The sequence below is a fragment of the Mya arenaria genome, chromosome 7 (genome assembly GCF_026914265.1).
Source record: "Mya arenaria isolate MELC-2E11 chromosome 7, ASM2691426v1".
NCBI lineage: Eukaryota > Metazoa > Mollusca > Bivalvia > Myida > Myidae > Mya > Mya arenaria.
In genome coordinates, this window is record NC_069128.1 from 25,499,960 (window position 1) to 25,515,106 (window position 15,147).

Genomic DNA, 15,147 nt, shown 5'->3' on the forward strand with positions numbered 1-15,147 from the left:
TCTTCCAAATTGATAATTAATTAAAATAACAATAACCTAATGCCCTTATGGAAACATATTCCAAACATTCCTTAACAGCTATGAAATTATTTTTGGACAAACCTTTTTGCAGTTTACAGCCTTAAACAAATCAAGATTTTCCCCCAACCAAATGCACTGCTTAACCTATAAATAAATGATTTTTAGCTCGACTATTCGAAGAATAGGTGGGCTATACTACTCGCCCCAGCGTCGGCGTCCGGTTAAAGTTTTAGGGCAAGTTGGGATTTTCACTTATAAGTCCAATACCCTACATTCAATTGACTTAATACTTCATGAAGTTGTTCAGGGCCATCACATGATGAGGTTAGTTAACTCCATATTATTCTTTAAACAGATTATGGCCCCTGATTGACTATGGAACTTAGGTTAAAGTTTTAGGGCAAGTTGGAATATTTATTAATAACTTCTATATCCTTTGTTCAAATGACTTAATACTTCACACAGTTGTTCAGGACCATCACACAATGAGGTTACATAACTCCATATTATCCTAAATACAAGTTATGGCCCCTGATTGACTTAGGTAAAAGTTTTAGGGCAGGTTAAGTTTTAGGGCAATTGGGATTTTCACTGAAAACTCCAATACCATTCATTCAATGGACTTAATACTTCACACAGTTGTTCAGAGCCATCACATAATGAGGTTAGATAACTCCATATTATTCTTTACACAGATTATGGCCCCTGATTGACTATGGAACTAAGTTTAAAGTTTTAGGGCAGGTTGGGATATTGTTTAATAACTTCTATACCCTTCATTCAATTGACTTAATACTTCACACAATTGTTCAGGACCATCACCCAATGAGGTTACATAACTCCATATCCTAAATACAAGTTATGGCCCCTGATTGACTTAGGTTAAAGTTTTAGGCAAGTAAGAGTTAAGGGCTAGTTGGGAATTTTATAAAAAAAACTTCTATACCGTTCATTAAATGCACTAAATAAAATTCAAAATTATTTACGACCGTCTTACAACAAGAAACATAACTCCATTTTAAGCCTTAATACAAATTATGGCCCTTGATTTTTTTTTTGATTTTATTTTAATTTCCTTCTTAACCACATTTTCATAATGGGAAATCAAGTTATTTAAATGACTTGCGTCATTGTTTGGGCGGGCTGGTGGGAGGGCAGCATCAAAGTCAACTTATGTATTAAATAATTTTAGTTAGGTTTGACATAAAGAGACCAAACTTGGTATTATTACATTGTTATTGTATTCTAAGTCAAAGCGGCGTAGTCGAGCGCGCTGTCTTACGACGGCTCTTGTTGACATATTGTAATCATTTTCACTCATTGCATATTTTTTCGGCTACAATGTTATAGCGTTTTCATGTGTATCATTTAGATTCATTGTTTTCACATTATCACTTCACTCATGATTCAGTGCTTATCTCATTTTATGTAAATTTCTTTTTGTTCAATTGTAAATAATGACAAATGCTGCTCAAAAGAGTGTGATAATGGGTATACTCTTCCTGTCATTCATGTTATTTGATAATTGTCAGCTGCGTCATCTTCCATGAATTGCATTACTTTCACTTTGCCTCAGATTTAATAGTATGTGTGGTGGTTTTATGTTGTTGCTATTAGAACAGGGGTTATTTTGATAAGCCAAATATCCTGTACATTATCATTTCGCCAAAGTAGTTCATTATAGATTCATATAACACTACAGACTGGTTAATTGTAATGGTAAACAATTTTTATGCCCCCGAAGGTGGACATATTAAAATCGCACCGTACGTCCGTCCGTCCGTCCGTCCGTCCGGCTCTGTAACTTTCCCTTGTATTGACAGATTTTAAAATAACTTGCCACATGTGTTCCACATACCAAGACGACGTGTGGCGTGCAAGACCCGTGTCCCTACCTCAAAGGTCAAGGTCACACTAAGTGTTTATTCACAATGGAGTGCTGCATATAAGGACATAGAGTATAGGTTGTCGTGTCCGGGCTGTAACTTTCTCTTGTATGGACAGATTTTAAAATAACTTGCCACATGTGTTCCACATACCAAGACGACGTGTCGCGTGCAAGACCCGTGTCCCTACCTCAAAGGTCAAGGTCACACTTAGTGTTTATTCACAATGGAGTGCTGCATATAAGGACATAGAGTACAGGTTGTCGTGTCCGGGCTGTAAATTTCTCTTGTATGGACAGATTTTAAAATAACTTGCCACATGTGTTCCACATACCAAGACGACGTGTCGCGTGCAAGACCCGTGTCCCTACCTCAAAGGTCAAGGTCACACTTAGTGTTTATTCACAATGGAGTGCTGCATATAAGGACATAGAGTATAGGTTGTCGTGTCCGGGCTGTAACTTTCTCTTGTATGGACAGATTTTAAAATAACTTGCCACATGTGTTCCACATACCAAGACGACGTGTCTCGTTCAAGACCCGTGTCCCTACCTCAAAGGTCAAGGTCACACTTAGTGTTTATTTACAATGGAGTGCTGCATATAAGGACATAGAGTATAGGTTGTCGTGTCCGGGCTGTAACTTTCCCTTGTATGGACAGATTTTAAAATAACTTGCCACATGTGTTCCACATACCAAGACGACGTGTCGCGTGCAAGACCCGTGTCCCTACCTCAGAGGTCAAGGTCACACTTAGTGTTTATTCACAATGGAGTGCTGCATATAAGGACATAGAGTATAGGTTTGTCGTGTCCGGGCTGTAACTTTCTCTTGTATGGACAGATTTTAAAATAACTTGCCACATGTGTTCCACATACCAAGACGACGTGTCGCGTGCAAAACCCGTGTCCCTACCTCAAAAGTCAAGGTCACACTTAGAGTTTATTTACAATGGAGTGCTGCATATAACGACATAGGGTATAGGTTGTCGTGTCCGGGCTGTAACTTTCCCTTGTATGGACAGATTTTAAAATAACTTGCCACATGTGTTCCACATACCAAGACGACGTGTCGCCTGCAAGACCCGTGTCCCTACCTCAAGGGTCAAGGTCACACTTAGTGTTTATTCACAATGGAGTGCTGCATATAAGGACATAGAGTATAGGTTGTCGTGTCCGGGCTGTAACTTTCTCTTGTTAAATTCTTTTAAAAGAAATCCATCCTTTGATATAGCCTTCATATTACACCATTATTTCCTAGAGCTTTACCTTGCATTTTTGTCATTCAGGCATGGTTGAAATACATTTCAAGGGACTAGACACCAGATGATACCATTGCAAGATGAAAAATAACTGTCCAAAACTTATGTAATTCATATCTTAGTGTACATTTTAATTGAGTTTTTGGACCGAGTAAATTCCATTTATTTAAAAAAAAGCTTCTGAGTGTGTCTTGTAAAAATCACAGGACCCCTACATGCTATTCTTTAGTGTATACACATAGCTGAGACAGGGATAGAAATAAAAAAAAATCATTTACAATATTGCATTTTTTACCTCATACTAGCCCTAATTCATAAGTTCAGTCTGTTTTAAGGAAAAATTGAACTTGCTGATTTTGGTACTTTTGGTTCACCCCCAATTGATCTAATAAACCCTGGTATAATATTGATAATTATGGAGAAATAAAGACAATAGCTATACTCTTAAATTAGCTGCCATTTATAAATCATATTCAACATTTTATTGTTTTAATCTATTTTTTTTAAATTTATATCTGTATGCACTTCAGTGTTCATGTTTTGTGGTTTCCTTCTTACCAAAGCAAAAATAGTTGTTGTCATAGCCTATTAGTTGTTACCCAATTTTTTAACATTGCCGTGCTGGACCTAAAAAGCAGAAGGCTTCCCTTTCCCGACTAGTTGCTGTATTACTATTCCCCACTGTGCCCTTTTGTTAGACAGAGCTTCCATCAATAATTATGAATTATATTTGATATTCAAAATGTCAATTCAAAAAAAGTTTAAAAATAATACAGACACATAATTGTGATACTTATTTGAGATAAAAGCAACCCTTACCATTTGTATTGGTATTGAGAGTAGTTACAACACATGCACAATATCTTTTGAACATTGACCCTTGCAAATGCCCCATTAGCGCTCTTTCAATGCACATCAGAAGATCACAGTCTGACCTTGCACCCTGCCTTTTTTTCCTGAATTCCCACTTAAGAAAAATTCTTCTAAAAAACAGACTAGGAGTGATGTACTGTCTGATTCAATCTCCTCTTTCCACACATGTGACATTCATACAACCAGTTGTAACTCTCCTGCTGCCAGCTTTAAGCAGTACCGTCCCTCAGCACTTTCAGTGCTTTGATTCATTATTGTAACAACATGTAAATATCATAGTACCAAGTTCGGCTGGGATAGCTCGCCAAAGCACATACATATGCATTGTTCATAAGGCAATAAACTATACAGGATTGTTCCATTTGCCTAAACCTGGTAGATAAAACGTGCATAATTCATCTCACCTCAAATCCGGGTTTTAACCGCTTTTATAGTTCAGAAACCCTGGCAAGTTCATTTTGCATTTCTGTATAGTTTGGATATCAGACAGGGGATAATTATTTCATAGGGTAATCCGCACTTTTGTACGATAAAGAAGAAAGCAACGTATAAATAAAGCGATATTCCACAGCTGGTGGACATGCAAACATATCATTTTGGCCGGGGATATCTAAGTAACATCAAACCGTTTTGATTCCTGTAACGGAATTGTAATTCTCCCACCTCAGATGAGTAGGTGCAATAATCTAACCATGCTAGAAATTATTATCTTGCCCACGGGCGAAGATAAAATGCCTGTATGGAACTCCTTTTTGATGGTCGCCACATTGTAATTACCTCCCTTGTTGAAGACTGTCGTCTGTAGCATCATGGAAACCTTGTCTCGTGGCAATATTTAGAACGCTAATTAATCATTTCTCGCTTCAAATGTCACAATAAAACAGCTTTCACGCACCTTTCAAGAAATAATGCTTCACTCTTCTTAGAACATTTAAAGACCGATTTGACTATTAACATAATCTGAATCACTGCGCGCATATCCATGACAACCACGAATTATTGCATATCCATACGCAATTAATTTCACTAAGCACAAAAGAGTTCCAACAAAAAAATACATTTTTACTTAATTTTGTTTAACTGAGGAGGGAGAAAAGGCATCTACCATAGCTGCTCGTGTAAGATAGGTTCATCCCGACCCGAGCGTAGGGTGTTTTGCGGAAACGAGGTTTACCGCGGTCATGGAAGATACTTATATTCATCAATTTGAGGCGCTCTGACTACGTCTGCTAGAGAGAATAGTATCGCCTGCGGCGTATTACGCCTACTTCATGGCTGTAAGGAACGCTATGTTGTTTGGCGTTTCAAACATGAAGTCATATTTCTTACTAATAAGTATTCATTTGTATTAATTTACCGCTGTAAAATAAACCACCGTCATCACTAGGCAGCGAACGTCAATGGAACAACAGTATTGTCACACTGTGTTTGTTGCCACGTCATTCATCGACCAAACAAACAAGCAGCAGTTACATTTTCACATTTAGCAAACCGATATGATAATATTGAAAGAATTCGTCAGGGGCGTAGCTTGACGAAAATATATGTGTAGGCCACTTTTTAGAGTACTGACCATATGAAACTTTCGATAAATAATATACGAAACATTAATGTCGCGTGAAAACTTTAGAGCATAGGAAAACGATATATTTGAATATTTGAAATACCCGGTTTCCGATATATTAAAGCGCATTTGTCGGAATTTCATATTTAAGACCATTCTCCCTTCCAACCTCCCTATGCCTTCAGTTTTTATTGCAAATTTGGCATTTTTACTTTTTCGTTTTCTGAAAAATGTGTAGACCGCGGCCTACACGGCCTATAGGAAGCCACGCCCCTGTCGATTAAATCGTGTATGATATCCATAAGTTTTATACAACTTAATGAACGCATATAACGACATAACAGGTAAAGGGACGTTGAGCCGATACAACAATGATTTAATGTCGTACGGAAGCCACACGAGTAACCTACCTTAAGCAACTTGTATGAGTTTCATATAGGACATAGAAGACAATAATTGTCCATCTAATTACACATTATCTATAACTGTTAATACAAATTGGTTATTCTTTAATACAATGGAAATGTAGACACTTTACGTAAATGTGTTAACTCATTTAGCAAACCGATTTGTTAATAATGAAAGAGGCCGTGTATGCTATCCACTAGTCTTCTACAACTTTTTAAATGAATGCATATATAAAGACATAACAGGTAAAGGGACGTTAAACCGATACAGCAATGATTTAATATCGCACGGAAGCCACACGAGTAACCTACCTTCAACAGCATTTATGAGGTGTATATAGTACATGGAAGACAATTAGTGTCCATCTCAATTAATAGGTATGTTTCTCTTTTTAATACATATTATTTATGAACAAATTTTATAATACAAATCGGTTATTCTTTAGTACGATGTAAATATAGACGCTTTACGTAAATGGTGTTTACATGTTTACAACATTCATTAATGAGTATTACATTAATATAAGTGATACCTTGTGTTTTAATACTTTCGAAATAACTCTCCTCTATAATGTACAACCAGTTTTTATTGCAATCATATAACGTAGGGGTTTAAGTTATTTTAAATACTAAGACTGGCTCATATTTAGATTATATATGTTTATTATATAGTGTACTATACCGACGGGCCAATTAAGTTTATATGTAAACGAAGGGGTTGGAAAGGAATTAAGGTTATTTTTAAATGATATACTTTTAGATTATCTCACTGAACCTAAACGTAATACTACATATACAAATGATTTTTGGACTAGGACACTTGTGGCCTAATTCATAGCCATAAACGCGCTATCTGCATTTTCAAGCCGCATCTGGGGGTCACTGACGTAATGTATTCATACGCTGTATTTTGATTATATTGCCGTTAGCGAATTTGAATAATCAAAGTAGTACCAGAACTGATTACAATGAAAACATCCAATAAAAATAGTTCTCCTAACAATTCAAGCTAACTGGATGTTCTTTTAATGAAGCACAAGAAATTCATTATATCTCAAAATGCACCTCGATTCGTTATTTTCTATGTGTGAATTTAAGTTTGAATCCTTAGGAAGGACTAGCAGAACGTGTTTGTAATTAAATTATCATTATTTCGAAGACCAAATAAACGAAAGGTACTAACGCAGACCATATTCCTTAATTAATTGTTTATCTTTAATAGTCAATAAAGTTCAAGTATGAAAACAAATGGTCCATATATAGGTATGTCAGAATATAGTGCATGTAAAAATTATGTGCACAACAGTGAACGGTTTCATATATAAACTGCTTAAAGCCTCAGTGCCACTTAGGATTGCATAATAAAAGAAGAAAAAAGTGAGTATATTACTATGATAGAGTTTGATGTCCACATGAGGCTTTAGTAGAACGGAATGTTTGGGAACTAAACTGGATCACAGACTCACTAAATGCTAGTGAGGTAGATAGGTGGGTAAAGCATAGCGCGTTGCAAGCAGTACATCAGCAGTTACCGGAAAGAAATACTAAACATTTCTAATTAAATTTGGCATAAAGAGATTAAGCTCATGTTTCTAAATAAATGTTAAACAAGCATTTTCAAATGAAAAACTATCAATTGCTGTTTCGTGAAAAATCACAGATTGGGACACGCTAATGTTTTTGTAAAATGCACGTTTTTGTGTATGACAAAATAGAGTGTGGCAAATCATTAGGAGTGTTAAAACTAAGATACCAAAAGCGCGAACTCTTCAGCAAATGTTGATATTTTCTCAAATATCGTTTTTAAAGTTCATATAAGCGTGAACAGCTTTGTTATTGCGTAATCGGTTGACTTACATTATCACGTGATGTTATCAATGTATGGTTAACACGTCAATATATCCCACTCTTCTTTGAAAGTCGTCCAAATGATGATTCCCGTGGGATATTTTTTCTTGGGTTCGCACCCCACTAAAAACAACATACTTTGCATCACTAAAACATAATGGGACTTAAACGTTATTTTAAAACATAATTATGTTCACTGACTTTCAGTAATAAAAAAACCCCAGACAAACTTAAACTGACTACTGGTCAGATTTGGCCAATAATTATTAAAAATGGTCTGACATTTTCTTACTTAGTATGACAAGGGTTGGTGAACATTTTTAACGTACTGCCAGAGTTGCCCTTCATAGACTTGGTCGATATATTATGGCAATACGCATCGCATCTAACAAGTTTGAATAATATTGGTTTAGAAACTTTCGATACTAGAGAAAGAAAAATAATATTGGACCTTGGGCGACGGATAAAAGTCAATCACAAAAGCTCATCTTTGTTCACTCAATGGTCAGGTAAACGGAAAAGCTGCAATCGAAGGTTCATCATCCATTTCTTTTGACAATTCAATGGCAACCACTTCATAGTGACACTAGCGATTTGAAAGGTTACCCTCCACTCATTTACATTTGAAAATTTATTCTGTGCGCAGAATATATATTTTGTTTAAAATTTCGCAGAGCTTTATGAATATACATCTTGTTTAAAATTGCGAAGAGCTTAATAAATGTACATTTTGTTTCAGATTGCGCAGAGCTGTACATTTTGTTTGAAATTGAAAACTTCGGTGCGGTTAACCCGGACATCGTTTTGGAGTAGGTTTTGATATAATTATCCTAAAAGTACCTTCTTTATTAAATGCGTTTTTTATTGGATTTAAACAAGACCTAATTGAATAAGGTAGAAATTAGGGTAGAGTACTTTTGTAGCCGCCGATAATAGTTATCAAAGTCGTTCATAATTCGGCTTTATCTCCCTTAGCCTATAAGCATAAAGTAATGGTTTAAAAGGGATAAACATTCCATACTTGTAGTAAACAATATATGTACAATCTAGATATAAGCTAGCTACTGAGACGACCTACATTATTGGCAAATCGTCACTAGTATGCAATTAAGTATCTAAAATAACTCAAATTCGTAAGCCATGACACGGGTATGGAAACTATTAAAATGCGTATGTGTGAATTGTTGACTTATTTGTGAAATTGTTGATTTCTTTAAAGCGATAATTTATTAAATTTTTGTTGACATGGCAATCATTGTCGTAAAGTAAGTAAATAGCATGGCCACTCTCCTTCAAGATCTTTTTAAAAAATGAGCACTTTAATACATTTATATAGTCTGTTCTAGAAGTGATATTTAGTTTTCGTAATATAACTTCAGGTTTATAATGTTCTTATGCTTGTTTTGACCACATACTACGTCACTTTTGCATACGTGTATATATATATATATATATATATATATATATATATATATATATATATATATATATATATATATATATATATATATATATATATATATATATATATATATATATATCAATACATACCGTGATCTGCGGGGTGCCCGTCGTTTTCAGACCTTTCTTGTGGGGCCTATATTTAATATGGGATCTATATAAGAACCCGCAAAATATGTGCCCCTTAAATGTGTTAACTTTCATACTGGAAGCATCCTATAGCAATTACGCGGTCGACGTTATATTCTATACACGCTCACAGTCTGACCATTGGAATCTATACACCCTTAAATTTTTCCGTAAAGTAAACCATGAAACTGTTGACTGCGACCATTTCAACTAGTTTCATTTCCGGATAGCCCTTTAAGCTCCCGTTTTTGTATAATAGCTATTTTAAGGATTATAACTTGGACTTCCAATATGTCGACATGGATATACAGCCTCAAGTCAACTTTGTAATTTCTCCGTCACCATGATGTGTCGCTGTGGTACGAAAGGATTGGGATCAAGTATGCTAACAGTAAAAGATATATGATTTTATTTTGACGTTTGAAATATCAAAGACGAATATTTGAATGTTATTTTATGTATGTTTGGTTCATAATGGTACTTTGTCAAGTGTTTGTGGTTATAATTGACTGATGCATAACATTCTTAATGCAATGTCAGATTCTAGTTGAGAGAATTGCTCCCATTTGTCCAAAATTTATTTTCATCAATTGTGGCAATGAAAGCAGATCAGATATCACGCACAGTAAAGATTTTCCTTTTCTTTTTGTAATATATTTTGAAGAGTATCAAAGACTGTGGGAACTGAAGGTTTTATACCAAGACTTACAGTCATAGTTGATAATGACAAAGTTATCAAGTATTGCATTATTCAAATATAATTTCAGGTTATGCAGATTGTTGAGAGCAATATGATGAGGGAAGGCAGGAAAGAGTCTTATTGTCAGGTAATGTTAACAAGAAATGTTTAAAACACCTTCTTTTTTAATCATGATTTCCAATATGATATCATGTGTATTGTGATCCTAGAATTGGACTTTTTTCTTTATTGGATTTTTAGGAATATTTAACTGCTTCAGACTTTGAAATAATATCATGACAGGAAAGCAAACCACAAAGTATGTTTTAATATATTTTGCCTAATACTACCGTACAGGCAATCCATATAGCATACTTTTGTTGTAAAAAAACTTCTTAATATTTGCACAATAGGTTTTAAGACTTTGATTTTTGAAGGTGATCAACAAAAGAAAGATTTTTCATAGAATTTTCTTTTATATTATGATTTAATTGCAGTATGTACTCATGGAAAAATGATGTCCGAGAGGTGGCGAATAAGGATTTGCATGCAGCATTGAAGAACGGTAATATGCATGTTGTATTTGTTTTCTTCTTAAGTATGTGAATACTGTGTTAAACTTTAAATCTTGCCATGAAATAAGTATCATGTATTCCAATTTCAATTTGCCAGTATTACTATATCATAATCCTAAAAGATCCTCTACAACTAAACTTTATGTAAAAATGTTTTTTATACATTTGAAATTCTTGTAATTTCCTGCTAACAGCATTTATTCCTGTATTGCATATGGACTGATAAATATGCCCAAGATTGCCAAAAAAATTGCTAACTGCTGATCTTTGATAAATGGGGATGCTTTTAATCTATATCTTTATTATTTATTTTTTCAGGCAAAGAATACAAAGAAAGGTTCTCTTAACATAGAAAGTAAAGAAATAATGAAGTTCACACTACAGTTGACAATCTGGATGTGTTTCCTTTGTTATTTGAACATGATTTATTTTAACTTACATAACAAGTATGCACTACAATAATGAATATCTATATTAATAGTAATGATATTCCATTAAACATGGATATGGAAAAAATATTCTTTGACAGTGCAAGATAAGATAAATCCAGACATAGTCAGAGTCTTCAGTTAACTTGGATGTGTTCCATTTGTTTCATCCACATACTTGAAATTTGTCTTGTAACTACCTGTATTTTTATGAGGTTAAGTGGTGAGTAATCAACCTTTATCATAACATTTTCTTATTTGGGGATAGTATGTATTTATGTTGACACTATGTGTACCTTCATTCTCATCATTTTTCTGTACGAAACAAGACCGAATGTGTCATTTTAGTTTTACCATTTTAAACTGTATTTATTATACTCTTCATTGAATACCCATTCGTATATTATCAAACATTTTAACAAATTTAAATGTGTTGTTATTTTGATTATATTGTGTTGGTGTCATAGGGTACATGTACATGTCCATTCCTAGCCTTCAAGATAAAACAGATATATTTTTTGTTGTAAAATGTGTTCTTTATGCATATACATATAGAGTGGCTACAGAGAACTCAACATTTTTCTTACAAAATATCTAAGGGTTTCCCTGCATGTGATTGCTACATTTAGTGTACCTCATGTTATATAATACATTGTATATGATCAATAAAACAGATTAAGAACCAAAGCTGTTGCTAAATACTTTTTAAAAGCTGTATATGTACAAGACAATACTGAGACTGTATAGACACCAATGTTTGTCCTAGCTTGAAGATGTATAGATTCCAATGATTGCCTTAAGTTGAGGCTGTATAGATTCCAATGTTTGTCTTAAGCTGAGGCTGTATAGATTATAATGTTTGTCTTCAGTTGAGGCTGTATAGATTCCAATGTATGTCTTCAGTTGAGGCTGTATAGATTCTAATGTTTGTCTAAAGTTGAGGCTGCATAGATTCCAATGTTTATCTTAAGGTGAGGCTGTATAGATTCCAATGTTTGTCTTAAGCTGAGGCTGTATAGATTCTAATGTTTGTCTTCAGTTGAGGCTGTATAGATTCCAATGTATGTCTTCAGTTGAGGCTGTATAGATTCTAATGTTTGTCTAAAGTTGAGGCTGTATAGATTCTAATGTTTGTCTTCAGTTGAGGCTGTATAGATTCCAATGTTTGTCTTCAGTTGAGGCTGTATAGATTCCAATGTCTATCTAAAGGTGAGGCTGTATAGATTCCAATGTTTGTCTTAAGCTGAGGCTGTATAGATTCTAATGTTTGTCTAAAGTTGAGGCTGTATAGATTCCAATGTTTATCTTAAGGTGAGGCTGTATAGATTCCAATGTTTGTCTTCAGTTGAGGCTGTATAGATTCCAATGTATGTCTTCAGTTGAGGCTGTATAGATTCGAATGTTTGCTTTCAGTTAAGGCTGTATAGATTCGAATGTTTGTCTTCAGTTGAGGCTGTATAGATTCCAATGTTTATCTTAAGGTGTGGCTGTATAGATTCTAATGTATGTCTTCAGTTGAGGCTGTATAGATTCGAATGTTTGTCTTCTGTTGAGGCTGTATAGATTCCAGTGTTTATCTTAAGGTGTGGCTGTATAGATTCCAATATTTGTCTTCAGTTGAGGCTGTATAGATTCCAATGTTTATCTTAAGGTGTGGCTGTATAGATTCCAATGTTTATCTTAAGGTGTGGCTGTATAGATTCTAATGTATGTCTTCAGTTGAGGCTGTATAGATTCGAATGTTTGTCTTCAGTTGAGGCTGTATAGATTCCAGTGTTTATCTTAAGGTGTGGCTGTATAGATTCCAATATTTGTCTTCAGTATAGATTCTAATGTTTGTCTAAAGTTGAGGCTGTATAGATTCTAATGTTTGTCTTCAGTTGAGGCTGTATAGATTCCAATGTTTGTCTTCAGTTGAGGCTGTATAGATTCCAATGTCTATCTAAAGGTGAGGCTGTATAGATTCCAATGTTTGTCTTAAGCTGAGGCTGTATAGATTCTAATGTTTGTCTAAAGTTGAGGCTGTATAGATTCCAATGTTTATCTTAAGGTGAGGCTGTATAGATTCCAATGTTTGTCTTCAGTTGAGGCTGTATAGATTCCAATGTATGTCTTCAGTTGAGGCTGTATAGATTCGAATGTTTGCTTTCAGTTAAGGCTGTATAGATTCGAATGTTTGTCTTCAGTTGAGGCTGTATAGATTCCAATGTTTATCTTAAGGTGTGGCTGTATAGATTCTAATGTATGTCTTCAGTTGAGGCTGTATAGATTCGAATGTTTGTCTTCAGTTGAGGCTGTATAGATTCCAGTGTTTATCTTAAGGTGTGGCTGTATAGATTCCAATATTTGTCTTCAGTTGAGGCTGTATAGATTCCAATGTTTATCTTAAGGTGTGGCTGTATAGATTCCAATGTTTATCTTAAGGTGTGGCTGTATAGATTCTAATGTATGTCTTCAGTTGAGGCTGTATAGATTCGAATGTTTGTCTTCAGTTGAGGCTGTATAGATTCCAGTGTTTATCTTAAGGTGTGGCTGTATAGATTCCAATATTTGTCTTCAGTTGAGGCTGTATAGATTCCAATGTTTATCTTAAGGTGTGGCTGTATAGATTCTAATGTTTGCTTTCAGTTAAGGCTGTATAGATTCGAATGTTTGTCTTCAGTTTAGGCTGTATAGATTCCAATGTTTATCTTAAGCTGAGGCTGTATAGATTCCAATGTATGTCTTCAGTTGAGGCTGTATAGATTCCAATGTTTGTCTTAAGCTGAGGCTGTATAGATTCTAATGTTTGTCTCCAGTTGAGGCTGTATAGATTCCAATGTTTGCTTTCAGTTAAGGCTGTATAGATTCCAATGTTTGCTTTCAGTTAAGGTTGTATAGATTCCAATGCTTATCTTAAGTTGAGGCTGTATAGATTCTAATGTTTGCTTTCATTTAAGTCTGTATAGATTCTAGGGATGCAAACGAATGGCAAAAGTGATATTCGAATATTCGGTAATTCTTTCGATCGAATATTCGAATATTCGAACACCAAAATGAACCTTTAAGAATTGTAGTAAACTATTATTATTCACTAAAGTAATAGTGGGGGCCCTGTTACCCTTCCTGGTCGTATTCGGTACACGCGACGGACCCTTATTGTTCCACAAATTAGCCTCTGAATTTCCCATTTACAAAATATATCCCAAGAAAAAGCAATATATCTTTAACAAAAAAAACAAACCTCTGCGTTCATTTTTGTAAAAAATGCAAAATAAGATCAGGGAATTGCGTTTGTCCCGGTTAAATGACGATATGCGCCAACGTGGGACTTGCAGCCTCGTTCTGGGATTGATGTTTACGAAAAATATTTATAGAAAACGACACCATGTCTAAACGTCGCTTTTGTCTTAGGTATTCTACAACAATACAGGACATATATCCTTAAACGTTAAACCATACACTTTCAGCTAATTTTTGTACGCAAGAGCGTTATATTGAAAACATGGAAACAGTAACTAGCACATGTCCTTCGTATCATCAAGGCGATTTGAGCAATATCGCCAAGCTTGATTAGCAGTGAAGACAAAACATTGGTATAAAGGCCGATCTCTTAAACCCTTAATTGGCATGGTCATTTAAATATACCCAAAATAATTGGAATGTGTTTTATGTCACTTGTCTAACAGCCAGTAAATGCAAAATTACGGGGACTGTTTATAGTTCCCGGCGATATATCCGATATGACGCGTGTATAGTGTCATCAAGTTCACACCTATGGCATTAGGGGTCGTTGTAACAACAAGACAGACGAAGATGACAGTTGTAGGCAAAAAGTGTATTAATTTATTATTTCAACAAAAACATCGAATATTCGAATACCTATTTTGACATTCGAATACCAAACGTTCGATCGAATATTCGAATATTCGAATATTCGTTTGCATCCCTAATAGATTCTAATGTTTGCTTTCAGTTAAGGCTGTATAGATTCTAATGTTTATCTTAAGTTGAGGCTGTATAGATTCTTATGTTT

At 34.8% G+C, this 15,147-nt stretch overlaps 1 long non-coding RNA gene across 1 annotated transcript; it reads left to right on the forward strand.

Moving 5' to 3' along the window:
* Nucleotides 1–9,561: 9,561 nt before the first annotated feature.
* LOC128241651 (uncharacterized) lies at nt 9,562–11,877 on the forward strand. Its single transcript, XR_008262424.1, has 4 exons — nt 9,562–9,830; nt 10,218–10,277; nt 10,627–10,694; nt 11,023–11,877. It is a non-coding gene; the product is annotated as an uncharacterized LOC128241651 (long non-coding RNA).
* The last annotated feature ends 3,270 nt before the right edge of the window (nt 11,878–15,147 follow it).